The 12,436-nt window shown below is 45.8% G+C and overlaps 1 long non-coding RNA gene across 1 annotated transcript in view; it reads left to right on the forward strand.

Moving 5' to 3' along the window:
* Positions 1-1,701: 1,701 nt before the first annotated feature.
* LOC118170551 overlaps positions 1,702-12,436 on the forward strand; it is a 98,592-nt gene continuing 87,857 nt past the window's right edge. Inside the window, exon 1 of the long non-coding RNA XR_004752772.1 lies at positions 1,702-2,022. This is a non-coding gene — a long non-coding RNA (uncharacterized LOC118170551). The remainder of the gene's footprint in view (positions 2,023-12,436) is intronic.

The following is a 12,436-nucleotide window of genomic DNA, read 5'->3' on the forward strand; positions in this document are numbered from 1 at the left end:
GACCCTTCTGGTTAGGGAATTCATTTTGCATGCTATGAGGTTTAACTTATTTCCCATTAAATCCCCACTTTCTATTCTCTACTTCTTTGGACAAGGGGTGGGAAATCCTAGAGCCTTATGCTTATGCAAGGCTGCAGTTCAGGCCAGGATTGAAAAGTAGCTCAGTGCTGCATGTTTCGAGCTCAGGACTTTCAATGCTAGCTGTGATTTTCAGAGTTTGGGTACACAAAAATGCCAGAAGGCTTTGAAACTTGTAAGAGCTGCTCTGTTGCTTAGATTTTCCCCATTCTGGGTATCTGAATGTAGTTTAAGCTGGACTCACCTCCCCAGCCACCACTGAGCCCAGGTGCTCGTGTGCCGGCCCTCAGCCCGTCCCAGATGCAAGCCAGACCACAGCATCAGCCTCAGCAGAAAGAGCTGGTCGTTCCGGCTCATGCTCATCTCATCTGAAGGACACACACATTGCTGTTCATTGTCATTCAGCTGACACGTGGGAGGCTGTTAAAATGTGGGAATTCACATGTGTTTCTAAACTTGGGGTGCAAGGAGGTTTTATACCAGCTTCCCAAGAAAAGCTGTCATGATATAATAATACCCACGCTAGGGATTGTCACTAGTAGGAGTGTATTGGTTTTTAAAAACCAACAAACAAAAAACCAACAAACAAACCAAACCAAACCCCCGTATTTCCAGTGGAAATAGTTTTATGGCTACAAATGTTGCGTAGTAAGTAAGGGTCATGAGTCCTCAACTCTGTACTCCGAGGATGGAGGCTAGCTTTGTACTTTGCTTAGGCAGGTTTGGTGCGGTTCATGGTTTCAGTTATTCTCCACACGAGAAAAAAAAAAAGCCTTGTATTGTTACAACAAATACCTTAAAATCATGACTTAACATTTGTTTATCTTTTTATTAGTAAATGGGGAGGAAGGTAAGGTAGTACTGATAGGGGCAGCGGAGTGAAATGGTGTGAAACCATTTTTCGGGCTGCCTCCTAGAAGAATTCAAATTGCTGCCTAATTGTTGACAAAACAAATGGTTTAGTGGATTTTAGGTGGGAGGGAGTCTGCACACATAACTCTTCTGGTCTCTTGTTGGAATATAACGAGAGAGCGAGCTCATGGGGATCCTTGTGTCCTTTGAGATACACGGGTGTGTTCAGGGCTGGAGCACCTGAGCTGTGTCTGATGGATGAAGGCTCTCAGCCTGTGGGTGACTGGCACGGTTTAAGTCTGGCTCGGAAGGTTTGGCACAGCTGATAGCAGAGAAAGCCGCCGTTTAAGTCTGGCTCGGGAGGTTTAGCATGGCTAATAGCAGAGAAAGCCAGGTGCCAGCTCCTCCAGGGCGGGGGCGGCTGTGTTGGCCACTCACAGTCCCCAGCCTCCTCTCCCAGGAAGGTTTTGGACGAACGTCTTAAGAAGGCTCAGATGTGCCTGGCTGCTTCTCTGTGTCCCAGATGAGGACGGGCCTCAGGGCACAGGCTTACCGTGCCCCAGCGCCTGCCTGCTTTGTTTGTGTGCTGCTCTCTGGGCACAGATAATGGGACTGATCCCAAGCCAGCTCCAAAGCAATCGCAAGTCTTTCCTTTGTCTTCAGTGGGGTTTGGATCGGTCCCAAAGCTCATAAGCAGTTTTCCACCAAGAGTTCCCGGCACTTATGTCAGTCACTGGCAAAAAGGGAAGGGATAAATCCAGCATCGGCTGCTTCGGATGCCAGGCACATTCAGCGTGTGTGTGCGCGCGTGTGTCACCGTGGTATATATACTCACACAGTCCGTCTCGGTTCTCCTAAATTACATGACAGCTTGCAATGGGCAGGCTGCTACCGGTCTGCTTCCAGGACCGACCTCAAAACGGTTTCTCTCGGAAGGGAGCTGGGAGGATCTGCACAGTGCCTAGGAAAGGCTTTTTCAGGAGCAGCTGCCCCAGCTTGAGCAAGGGGAAGGAGTCAGGGCGGCCACCCGGTCGGGCTGGCACGTGGTGGTGAGGATTTCATCCGCGTGCGAGGACGCAGGGCAGCGGGAAGGTGAGTCTGGGCAAGATGCTTCTGCCATGGGGCTCCTTTGGGCTATTTGCTTTGTCTGTGGGGTGCCAGAGCTGGGGAGAGAGGTCTGCAGGAAGCACCCACGCGCACCCACGTCAGCGGGACTCTCAACAGCCTTTGGCTGGCGTCCCGGCTGTGTTTTAGGAACGGGTGTCCACTTAGTGCCGACCTCAGCTGGTCCCAACTGTGTGCAGGGGGAAGAGCAGCAGGGGGGATGAGGAGGCAGAGGGAAGGTGTTTTTCTTAGGAGCAAGGCAAGCAGAAATAGACACCCTCGTCATTATTTTTGGCAGGCAAGGGGAGCATTGTGAGGACAAGGGGTCAGAGGAGCTAGATCTTTGCCTGGATCTTTAGTTGTGCTTTTTTATTATTATTATTATTATTTTATTTTATTTTTTTTTGTCAAACTGATTGTTTCAATCAGAGAGGGGTGGGAGGTTCCCCATCACCTGCAGAGCCGCAGCTCTGGGAGCAAGGTGCGGGCGGCTGGGATTTCCTGGTGCACGATGCAGCAGGAAGGCTGAGCTCCCCAGGCCAAGGAATTAATGACACTGTAAGGGGGGAATTTGAGTTTCCACATCAGTAAGAAAAGGAACTGGATACTCAAGGCAATAGACCAAAGTCAAGCTATAAAGTAATTACATTTCTCCCTGCGTTTCATGTGTTTGTTTAATTTTAGTGTTTAAAGGGAAAGGTTTCCTGAAAGCACTGTGCCAGCAACTCTAAAAAATAATTGTGTGTCTTTTTTTAACATATATTCTGGCAGGAGTGTCCTGGCTATATTTTTGGCAAAGGCTTTTGCTTTATCACTGGTATTTAGACTCGGGTTTTAAGACTGACTTGAGGTTGGTAGCGCAGCAAAAACACCACTGAGGATGTCACTTCTGCCTCTCGCCCAGCACCTGTAGGGCATTGGGATAGCTTGGTAAATTGTGCTGTGCTAATCTCAGTTCCTTCACACAGAGCCAGCTGCTGACACTGCTGTCCTCCTGGCTGGGCTGAAGTGCAGAAAACTGCAGACCTTTAGAACAAAACCTGTAAAGAAGCAGGACCGGCACTTTGCCCTCTGCTCAGCCCTGTTTCTGGGCTGAGCCCTGGTGCTGCACCTGCAGCCAGCTCCGGGAGCTGGGCACGGGCTCTCCTGCAGAGTCCTCCCACCAGCTCAGGTTGCCCAAAGCCCCATCCAACCTGGCTTTGAACACTTCTAAGGAAAGGGGCATCGACAACCTCTTTAGGCAACCTGTTTCAGTGCCTCACCACACTTGTGGTAAAAATTTCTTTCTAATATCTGATCTAAGTCTAGCTTCTTTCAATCTGAAGCCATTATTCCTTGTCCTATCGCTACAGGCCTTGGTGAAAAGTTTTTCTCCCTTTCTTCTATAAACCCCCTTAAAGCTGCAGCCCCTGATAGAAGGAAGAGACTGGGCACCTGGTGCAGGGTTAGGTTTTCCCCGCCAGGTCATGTCTTGCACTGTCCTAATGACAACAAAGTCCTTTGCATGGTTTGCAATTCCTATTCTCATGTGCAACACCAATGTGATGGATAAATTCATCTCGTTGTAAGTGCACGTGTTAGCACAACCTTCAGTGAGCTGGGTGGCACAGGGAAGAGGCAGGATCATCCACTGGGGAAATAAAAAGAGTGTGGTTGGAAGTGCTCATCTTTTCATGTAAAAGTCTTTTTTTTTTTTTTTTTTTTTTTTTAGATTGGAGGTATCTTTCATTAGGTGTAGCAGCTAGAAAAATGGGAGAAAACTTAGGATATAATGAAATGGAACCATTGGAAGAGCACGTGGCTGATGTGATGACACTGAAAAGTGGCACAGCTACTACCATGTGCACAGGGCAGATGCCCGGCTGAAGGTTTTGTTTGTAAAGTAGGCAGAAGATGTAAGTTACTGTGCAGAGCCCATGCAGGCAGAGATCCAGCCCACCTCTTATTTACAGTGGTCTAAATCTTCAGATCTCAGGAAGGAGAGGACATTTTTATTTCACAGTCGGTTCAGCTTGGGTGGAAAAGCTTGTACCAGCACCTCGGGAGAGGGAAGTCCCTGTGCAACGGGAATTTGTTTAAAAGTCCTCCTCAAGAGCAAAAAGTGCTCATCTGAAACAGGTAGCAGAGATAATGTACAATGCAAAACTGACTGTAATTCCTGTTTTCCCATAAAACTGCAGATCATCTCTAAGTGTTATTGAGATAATTGGGATATATTGAATCAGAGTGTCTCATTAATATATGTCTTTATATTTCTGGAGCAGCTGTAGATACCATTGTCAGGCAGATCTGAAAACAAAGAGAACGGTGCAAGATTTCCACAGTCTTCGACACAGGCACCCAATATTAATTAATCTGCCACCTGCAAAAACAACTAGAGATGCATTTGTCCAACCAAATGGTTTTGTTTCTGAGTATTGACTTCACCAGTAGCTCCTCAAAGGAGAAAAATGTGAATTTCAGTACTGTGCCCTGCTCAAAGCAGTGCGCTTTTTCACAAAAGCGTTTTCAGGGATTTTTAAATATTGTATGGCAGAAAATTCAAATGAAATACTGATTGATCTGCGTGCTTGGTGTTTGTCAGCTGGGTTGACAAAGCATGTCCCCAGATCTCTGAGATGTGACCGTGGAGGAGGGTGAGGAGAGGGGCAAGGCGAAGGAGAGAAGATCAGAGACTCCCATTAAAGTTTTGATGTCTTTACAAGTGATGGATGAGTGGAGGGGCTCATTTCACTGCAGGCTTGTGCTCAACAATTTTTAGAAGTGAAACTAGGTACATGAAGTGATTATGGCATACTGTTTTGGAGCTTATTGAAAACTTCTAATATCCCATGTGGTTTTGGATGTGAAGCTTATCCACAGATAGGGTGAGTATCCAACAGTGTGTGTGTTTTCCCCACTAAGCGACTCAGTCGATTCAGGGTGCAGTTGTTTTTGTGTGATCACCCTGGTATAAAAGTTGGCTTCACCAGCTCCTCTAGTTTGATAAGGGTAGAGAAAAACAATTTTCTGAAGCTGTTGAAGAGATGCAAGAAGAAGTAAGTGCCTGTCATCGTCAAAGATGTACATTTCCCTTAAAATATGTTTCCAGTCATGACTAATGCAAATAGACACAAAGCAGGTGTCTCGGGCGGTAACAAGCCTGTCTCCTTCGAAACTGTTGGCACTCGGACTGTATATGACAATAAAATGGACAGATTTTCCTTGATAGAAAAGTGCAGGATGAGGAAAAAACCTGCTGCAATGAGTCTTTAGGAGCACCAAGACAGTGAAATAGTATAGTTTCCTCTCATTTGTATGACAAACCCCCAAAGAATCATCCTTTGTTAATAAAACCTTTCCCCCTTTTTCCCCCTTCCCCTTGGTCAACTGTCACTGCTTGGAATCTAAGATAATTCCTGATCTCTTGTCTAGACAGTGGGTTTTCTGACGTGAAAGCAGATTTCTGGCCCTTCCGCGTGCTGCTCTTCCTGCAGTCACAGGCCTTGCTCTGCTTGTAGGGGAGCACGTGGGGTTTGCAGCGCTGGCTGCTGCTGCAGTAAGCGGCCCTACAGGACAGAAACTGCCCGGATGGAGAGGTCCGTGTGGCTCATACCCAGCTGCCAGCAGTAGTCTTCAGTGCACCCCAGAAACAGGGCAAATACAGCATGAGGTCTCTCCCGAAGCATCCTCCAGCAAGTGCTCATGATGCAGTTTGTGCCTGAACCTCTGTATCTACCAGCTGCAGCTGGAGCTATCCTCTCCGAATGCGTGCCCTTGTGTCTCGAACCTATTTATGCTCCTGGCCTCTGTGTAGGCTTAGGAATGAGCACGGATAGTTTACAAAGTGTTGGTGATGGCCATGTTTTAGCTGGAGTTTCTTCTGGCTGGTTTTATTTATTTATTTATTTTTTCCTCAAAGCCTCTGATCTGTGTAATCCAATTGGGACGGTGGGTTTCGATAACTGGAAACGGGAATTACATCTGCTCAGAGTTGAAAGGAACGGCAATTCTTGAGGGCTAAAAATTTCCTAGATATTGTATGGTTAAAATCACATGACTATTTATGTCACTCTCATGAGTTTGTGGGGAACTGATTTCCAGCCAGAGGGTCTCTGGATAACAGCAGTGAGTGTTTTGAGAGCAGATTTTGTTTTACTGCTACAGCGTTCAGTACACCTTGTGCATGTCGTCTGCATACTCAAAGTCATGCCATTTTCTGGACCGACTCTCTGCCCTCTCATTACATCTTCCTGCGTGGTTTTTTAGCCTGTCAGCTATTTCAAAGGGTGGTCGATGTAACAGTGAAGTACTTTGCTGTCCTGGTCTGCTGGAGGACTCTGGCTGCTCAGAAGCAATAGCAGATGCAAACATTAACACTTGAGAAATGTAAGACTGAAACTCAGAAGCCTTGAAACACTGGAATTAAGGCCACAACAGCGTCCTTCATCTACTTCTTTGTGCATTTGTTTTATCTGTGCTTTTATTATGTATCATTACCAGATCATCCTGCCTCATTTTTCTTCCTGATCCCATTTTCCTGATAGAGCAGCAAGTGTCCTCCTGGACCCAGTTTCTCCTGAAGACATTTTTCCTTGTGGTCCTTCCCCCATTTCTCTTGCTTTGCCGTCTTGTTGCTTTTCCCTTCATGTGATCTGGGCAGCAGGGGACCGTGGAGAACCCAGGGGCCAAGGCGACAGACAGCTTTCTGGCTCTCTCTTCTTGTGCCCAGAGCCGCAGCCGTATCCAGCAGCCAAGAAGGGAGTTATAGCAAGGAAAGTCCTGAGCAAGCCCCAGAAGCCCCAAAATGGAGCAAGATCAAGGCAAGCAGAATCTGTAGAGGTTTCTCTCCCAAAAGCTAATAAATCTTTAGCGGGATGTTTTCAAAGGCTTTTAACTTTGCCAAATTTGGATGCAAAAGGCACATCCCCATTCCCAGGGTGACACCAAATTTCCAGTCCCCTTTCCAGACGATGGAGGCGTGAGAGAGTCTCCAAAAAATAATTGTTAGAATTTGTTTTTACATCGACTAAGCACTTTTCTCTAATCTTGTTTTGGAAAGCCGCCAGCCCTTCCTCTCTCCCACCCTCCCTGCAATTTCCTAGAAAATTCTGCTGGAGGCAGACACCTGGCAAAGGAGAATTTCAGCCCAAATAGCTTAAATGTGGTCAATGTAACAGAGCAGGGACTTCTGATGGCACATGTTAGGATATCTCTACCAGGTGCTAGCAGCCTTCTGGCTCCCCAGTGCTGTGCTGCGCCACATCGCCCACCAGCCAAAACTCAGGACTTTGTGCTAGAAAATTCATTGTTTGCTGCTTTGAGCAGAATGAATGGGAGATGTAAAACCACTCCGTGGTATTCAGGGAGCATCAGGAGTGAGCACAGATGCAAGAACACGGCAAGCACTCTCTGTTTGTGCTTCGAGGTAACCCAGCCAGCGTGTGCCTCGTCCTTGCAAATGCCATGCAATATTTTTCACTCTCTGCTGGAATAAAAAGCTGCCCTAAGAAAAGCAGAATGAGGGCTGATGTTTTGAAAGGTGTCCAAGAGTAACAAAACTCAACTCTCCAGGGCTGAGTTTTGCCTCTTGTGTTTCTCAACCAGGGTGGTTGAATGTGTTACAGACCTATCAGAAATTTTGCTACAAATGCACAAATATTAATCTACAGCCATTTCCTTTGCTTTCTTAAACATGAATGAGGATTTTTGTCTCTTTCTCCCTCCATAAATTGTTCATGGTCAGAGGGGGCATGTTCCGTGTCAAAGTCTTGACCGCCAGGATCAAACAAAAAACCCTTGTGAACTCAAAAGTGGAGACAAATAAATGACTATTACTTTTTTTTTCTTTTGCCTGGAGTTAAACCTTTTCTCTGTCAACAATATTGACTTTGTTCACTTGGAAGGAAACAGAGAGAGAGAGAGGGAGATTTCTCTAGATGCTGCACAGAAAAAAAACATTTTGGAAGGAGGAATGAAAAAAGACAGAGGTTACAGGAAATGGTAGACATTTTTTGTTGAATTAAACCATTAGGAGTGACCCAAAAACCAACGGGAAAGAAAGGAAACAACTGGATACATTTAGGTCACAAGAACCAGCCAAACGGGGAGCTGAAACCAATTATCATAAATGAATGTTTCTCTTTTATTCATGACCACCGTGTATGCTCCCATGATGCTCTTTGTCTTATTATAAAAACAGATGAAACTATTTCGTTTTGTTCTTATACTTATTAGCTAATGCAACTTTTGGGCAATTTATCAAACACTAACACATGTTGTGATTAATAAGCTCAGAGAATTAATCACCGCTAAAGCCCCTTAAAAAAGAGAGGATGTTGGGTCCTTCTTAAATATATGTTTGCACAGGATTATGTAACTGAAGCAGTGACATCTAGTTACGATACATATTCATGCATTCTACGCGCTGAAAGAGCTTTGAAACCATATGTTCAGGCAAGCTGTAATTGCAGTGACTTCCATTTCTACGGGGCTTTGCCGTGTGCTGTGGGCAGGGCAAGCCCTGCTTGTCCTGCACGTGGGTGTTGGGGAGCAGGAGCTGGGGCACAGAGCGGCATTTTGGGTTTGGGCTGTGGCTGCTGGGCTTCAGGGGAAAGGCATCTCCCATTGCTGTGGATGAGGGAAAAGAAACGGCTGCTCCTTTCTAGGTCTCGCTGCCCCCTTGAATCCAGGGACCATCAGTGGGGAGCAAAATGCCATTAAGCCTGCCATAGTGGCTCCCGGCACCTTCCGTGCTCCCACAGCCCAGCACCACTTCTAATGAGCCATAGCTGGCTCTTAACACCCCTAACCACTTCACTGAGGTTAGGATAAATTCCTAAGCAGGGGAGAGGAAAGGCAGAGGCGGCCAGCACATCCTGCGGCATCACCAAGGCGCAGAGCAGCTGCCGGGGGCGGTGGGGGCAGCTGAGGGGCCAGGGAGCTGCCGTGGGGAAAGAACTGGTGCTTTGCCTTAGGGTGGTCTGCTCGACAGCGAGAGGTCCGTGGTTTGATATCGAGGGGACCAGGGGAGGTACTTTCCACCAGAGCAGCTTGGCGTTGTGTAAGGAGTTGGGTGCCCGTTCCATGGGTGGGTTTGTGTCCCTGCAGTGGGGAGGGCTGGTGGGAGGTGGTCACTTTGGCACGGGCTTGGGCTGCGTTGCAGATAGATACCTCCCAACAAAAGCTGAACAGGAGCGTTGAACAGACTCCCTCTGGTTTGGCCAAGGCACATTGTTAAAAGAGTGACATGAAATAGCTGAGAACATTTGTGCTTTGTTTATGTATATATCTAAACCCTCGTGGGTTTTGACTTTGCACCCCAGCTCCATGCAAGACCAAATCTGAACATCCTCAAACATCACATGGGATGGAAAGTCCCTGGTTTGATCGCTATAAAAATGAAGCAATGCATCCCCAGTTTTAAGCTTTGGCGTCCAGTAACGCAGCTCACCAAGGCTCCCCGTTAGCAGTCTGCTCTACCCAGCAAGCTACTTGCTGTGTCAACATCCAGTTGACTTCAGCAGGAACAAAGTATGTGTTTAAGTGCTTTTATTGACTAGGGAGGGACTTAAGCATGTGTTTAAATGCTTTCTAGAATGAAGGCATAAATGCTCGATTCTCAAAGCCTAGCAAAATAATGGGGTCTTTAGTCGAGCATAAATTCTAGGGCTCACTACAGGGGTAGCTGGCTGAAATTCTATAGTATGTGTCAGACCAGATTTTCATACTGATCCTAAAACCTCTGCATTTCTCCATAGACTTCAATGAGATTTAGATCTTGCCCTTAAAAAAAAAAAAAAAAAAAAAAAAAAGCAGAGCTATTATCCTCTCTGGTCAAGGCATCTGAATAAACTATTGCTTGCTCATGAATAGCTGAGGAATGGAATTCATGCAAGTTTATGCAGCTAATTTGTCAACTGTTCAGCAAAATATGCAAAAGGATGCTGCCAGGGCTGCGTGTGTGGAAATACTCTGGCATTTAAAAAGACAAAAAAAAAAAAAAAAATCCCTAGAGAACACCTGCTGGCATTTTCCACAAGGACAAGATATTTTGCGATGCCTCTCACATGTCAGCAAATTAACATTTCTTCTTCCATACTAATCCCAGCGTAGTATATGTCTATTTTTTTTTTTTTTTTTTAAACAGACACATGCCACCAAAATATTTTTGGTGTGTGTTAACAGCAGGTTGGCCCTATGGGCTACATTTCTGCTGGGGAAGATAGACCACCTTCTTTTATTTCGAGTTTCCAACTGAGATCGCCAGAAAAAGAAAATTAAAAAGCAGGCTTTTCGTTTTCGTATTTCGGCAACCCTGATGTGGTTGCCGAGGCATTGCTTAGAAACACAAACATTACAGCACATATGGAAGTCTACTGTCGAGTGGAACTGAGTCCTAAAGCAACATGTTAAGTTGGAAAAATTTATGTTCATGCTAAAGCAGCAGTGTAGTAATCGGTTTCAATGGAAGCAAGAGGAATGCATCAGAGATGGAAACGGGTTGCTGCCTTGGATGCAAGTGCAGGAATTCAGACCTACAGTCTGGGCTCACTGCACAAAAAGGAAGTTGCTTTTATCTGTGAGAGCAAATCAGACTTTGGGCAGTGGTACTCATCCATCGGTGTACATGTTGGTTTGCACAGAACTGTGTTTGCATAGCTGTGTTTTGCGTGCCCGTTCATGCACACTCAGTGCCAGTTTTTGCCCTCGGGTTGGTTGTAATTGAGGTTGTTCCAGGGTTGCCTAGGGTGGTGGAGGTGCAAGTCCAAATGCTGTTTTTGCCAAGACAAGCCATTCAACTTATTGAGGAGACTTCTGAAAGTTGCTTGTTCAGGATCCCCTGTAATCAGGAAAAGAGAGACAAGTACGTCCAGGCAGCGACTCGTCCCTGTTGTTTCAGGATGTCTGAATCATCTCACTTAGACAAAATATGTCACCGTAAAGCAAATAAGCCCATAGCACTGCAGTTCACAACAAGCTTATAGCATCTCGATTGCACATCCAGTTCAGTTCCTAGTTATCTTTGAAGCCACTGAAGTACCCCTAGCTCCTCATAATCATATGTCTGAGTTTCGTATCTGTGAAACTTGAGCTTCCTTATCTGACAAGAATCACATCTGGCTAAATAGTGGAGACTGCACAATTTTCAGATATTAGGAAAACCCGTGTTTTAGAAATCCCCACCAGGATGGAGGCTGTCCATCTAAAGACTGCCACGGTTTGGAGTCTACAGGGACACTGGGGTTGTGTCCAGGATCAAGCATGGTGATTAACTGCAGGTTTGGTGGTGGAAGGTTCTGGGGAGAGACACCCTTGAACTCCCTTCAACTTGCAGGAAATATTTTCTTCTTTTAAGCCTTGTGGTGCTCGATGGGCCTGAGAAGGGAAAGAAGTTACAAGTCAGTCCCTGTGCTGTCCGTCCGTCTGTGCACAGCTGGGGATGGGGCAGGCAGCTGGCCGGGCCAAGGCAGCGGGTGTCTTGCAGGAGAGATGGAGGTTTGGGGACAAATCCTTTGAATCCCAGCTTTATCAGCTCCCCTGATCAGGGAATAGCTTGCTTATTAAGTTGCTTGTTTTTTTGGACCAACAGCTAATCCTCTAAGAAAGTCATTTCTGTTGCTCATGGCTAATACCCCATCCTGCACCGAGAGTTGTATCAGAGCAGAGCTGCTGCTTAGTCAGTGGCTGTGTTTCAGCCAAAGAAACATCATGGGTTCTGGATTATTGTGATTTTTTTTTTTCTTAAATCCAGATGAATATTTAGATGTCATTTTCAATGTTCAATTCCTTGATTTTGCCCCAAAGGAAAAGCCACCTATTTATTTGAAAAATATTTTTGGAAGCCTGAAGATAACCACGTCGCTCCCATGGTTAAAATGTTTTATATAAAACTTGTTATTACCATAGATCAATGGGATATGTACAGAATATGTTACAATGGGGCCTGTGTTAAGGATTTGTCAAGATTTCCATTATAAACCTCTATTTTCGAGGGTTTATAACTCAGTCATAAAAATTCATTCCAAGCTAAAACTTGGCAAACAAAATGTCAACCCAGGAGAGATTTTCTTTTACCAGATTTGCTTTAATGCTTTAAACTGATTTGTCTATTTTAAAATTATACGAGTGCCCTGTTTTATAGACTTTCTGTGTATACAGGGTACGCGTGTGCATGTGTGCTAATATAACATGCATACCAGCAAAGAAACAACGTTAAAAGCACATTGGAGCAGCAAAGCAAGACTTAAAACAAAACAAGACACCACAGAGTTAAAACTGGGGTTGGATTTGCAATGTGTGGAATCTTAAACATTGGGGTGCCAGCTTTGGGCCAAGTCTCCCACTGGTGATTTCAGCGAGCTGGGGCTTATCTGCCCCAGCTGCGCTTCTGTCCCTTTGTGCCACCACTCGGTGCTTCATC

This window comes from Oxyura jamaicensis, chromosome 8 (genome assembly GCF_011077185.1).
Source record: "Oxyura jamaicensis isolate SHBP4307 breed ruddy duck chromosome 8, BPBGC_Ojam_1.0, whole genome shotgun sequence".
In the NCBI taxonomy this organism is placed as follows: Eukaryota; Metazoa; Chordata; class Aves; order Anseriformes; family Anatidae; genus Oxyura; species Oxyura jamaicensis.